This window comes from Petromyzon marinus, unplaced genomic scaffold (genome assembly GCF_048934315.1).
Source record: "Petromyzon marinus isolate PM22_M1 ecotype Great Lakes invasive population unplaced genomic scaffold, UKy_Petmar_22M1.pri1.0 PM_G_Scaffold_40, whole genome shotgun sequence".
Classification (NCBI taxonomy): Eukaryota; Metazoa; Chordata; class Hyperoartia; order Petromyzontiformes; family Petromyzontidae; genus Petromyzon; species Petromyzon marinus.
The window spans coordinates 1832501-1835000 of NW_027422984.1; positions in this window are offsets into that span (position 1 = coordinate 1832501).

A 2500-nucleotide genomic window follows, 5' to 3' on the forward strand; every position below is an offset into this window, starting at 1 on the left:
GCTGTTAGGGTCGCACAGAAATGCCTCGGAATGGGAAAACGGGTCATTTTTGTGTGGCCACATTGCATAGGAACGGCATGAAACTTCCAGAGGCATTTGCAGCAGGAATGCATGTGCAGTCAAAAAAGTGAATATTTTTCACGGATAGACCCCGTGAAACGCTAGAAATTGGCGGCGATGTCTCTCTTGTGGCTCACGGGGCTGTTAGGGTGGCACAGAAATCCCTCGGAATGGGAAAACGGGTCATTTTCGTGTCGCCACATTGCATGCGAACCGCATGAAACTTCCAGAGGCATTTGCAGCAGAAATGCATGTGCAGTCAAAAAATTGAATATTTTTCACGGATAGACCCCGTGAAACGCTAGAAATTGGCGGGGATGTGTCTCTTGTGGCTCACGGGGCTGTTAGGGTGGCACAGAAATCCCTCGGAATGGGAAAAAACGGGTCATTTTCGTGTCGCCACATTGCATGCGAACCGCATGAAACTTCCAGAGGCATTTGCAGCAGGAATGCATGTGCACTCAAAAAATGTGATATTTTTCACGGAGAGACCCCGTGAAACGCTAGAAGTGGGCGGGGATGTCTCTCTTGTGGCTCACGGGGCTGTTAGGGTGGCACAGAAATCCCTCGGAATGGGAAAACGGGTCATTTTCGTGTCGCCACATTGCATACGAACCGCATGAAACTTCCAGAGGCATTTGCAGCAGGAATGCATGTGCACTCAAAAAAGTGAATATTTCTCACGGATAGACCCCGTGATACGCTAGAAATTGGCGGGGATGTCTCTCTTGTGGCTCACGGGGCTGTTAGGGTGGCACAGAAATCCCTCGGAATGGGAAAACGGGTCATTTTCGTGTCGCCACATTGCATGCGAACCGCATGCAACTTCCAGAGGCATTTGCAGCAGAAATGCATGTGCAGTCAAAAAAAAATTGATATTTTTCACGGATAGACCCCGTGAAACGCTAGAAATTGGCGGGGATGTGTCTCTTGTGGCTTACGGGGCTGTTCGGGTCGCACAGAAATCCCTGGGAATGGGAAAACGGGTCATTTTCGTGTTGCCACATTGCGTACGAACCGCATGAAACTTCCAGAGGCATTTGCAGCAGGAATGCATGTGCACTCAAAAACTTCTATATGTTTCACGGATAGACCCCGTGAAACGCTAGAAATTGGCGGGGATGTGTCTCTTGTGGCTCACGGGGCTGTTAGGGTGGCACAGAACTCCCTCGGAATGGGAAAAGGGGTCATTTTCGTGTTGCCACATTGCATAGGAACGCCATGAAACTTCCAGAGGCATTTGCAGCAGAAAGGCACGTGCACTCAAAAATTTTAATATTTTCACGCATAGACCCCGTCAAACGCTAGAAGTTGGCGGGGATGTCTCTCTTGTGGCTCACGGGGCTGTTAGGGTCGCACAGAAATGCCTCGGAATGGGAAAACGGGTCATTTTTGTGTGGCCACATTGCATAGGAACGGCATGAAACTTCCAGAGGCATTTGCAGCAGGAATGCATGTGCACTCAAAAACGTCTATATTTTTCACGGATAGACCCCGTGAAACGCTATAAATTGGCGGGGATGTCTCTCTTGTGGCTCACGGGCGCTGTTAGTTAGGGTCGCACAGAAATCCCTCGGAATGGGAAAAGGGGTCATTTTCGTGTTGCCACATTGCGTACGAACGGCATGAAACTTCCAGAGGCATCTGCAGCAGAAATGCATGTGCACTCAAAAACGTCTATATTTTTCACGGATAGACCCCGTGAAACGCTAGAAATTGGCGGGGATGTGTCTCTTGTGGCTCACGGGGCTGTTAGGGTCGCACAGAAATCCCTCGGAATGGGAAAACGGGTCATTTTCGTGTTGCCACAATTGGCATACGAACGGCATGAAACTTCCAGAGGCATTTGCAGCAGAAATGCATGTGCACTCAAAAACGTGAATATTTTTTCACGGATAGACCCCGTCAAACGCTCGAATTTGGCGGGGATGTTTCTCTTGTGGGTCACGGGGCTGTTCGGCTCGCACAGAACTCCCTTGGTCCACCTGATTCGTGCATACAGGCAGCAACTAAAACTCTGTAAACCTGCTGTGAGGACATCTAAACAGTGGACCAGTGAGGCTGTGGAAGATTTGCGGGCGTGCTTAGACTGTACTGACTGGGATATGTTCACGACTGCTACCAATAGTCTGGATGAACTCACAGAGGCTGTGTACATCAGCTTCTGTGAGGACTGCTGTATCCCAACACGTACCAGGGTGAACTTTAACAACAACAAGCCCTGGTTCTCAGCAAAGCTCAAAAGGTTGAGGTTGGAGAAGGAGGAAGCGTTTAGGAGTGGGGATAGAGACAGATTCAAGGAGTCGAAGAACAGGTTTAGCAAAGCGGTGAGAGAGGCTAAACGACTGTACTCAGAGACACTAAAACACCAGTTCTCTACTAACGACGCTGCTTCTGTCTGCCAAAGGGCTCAGGCACATCACCAACTACAAACCCAGAG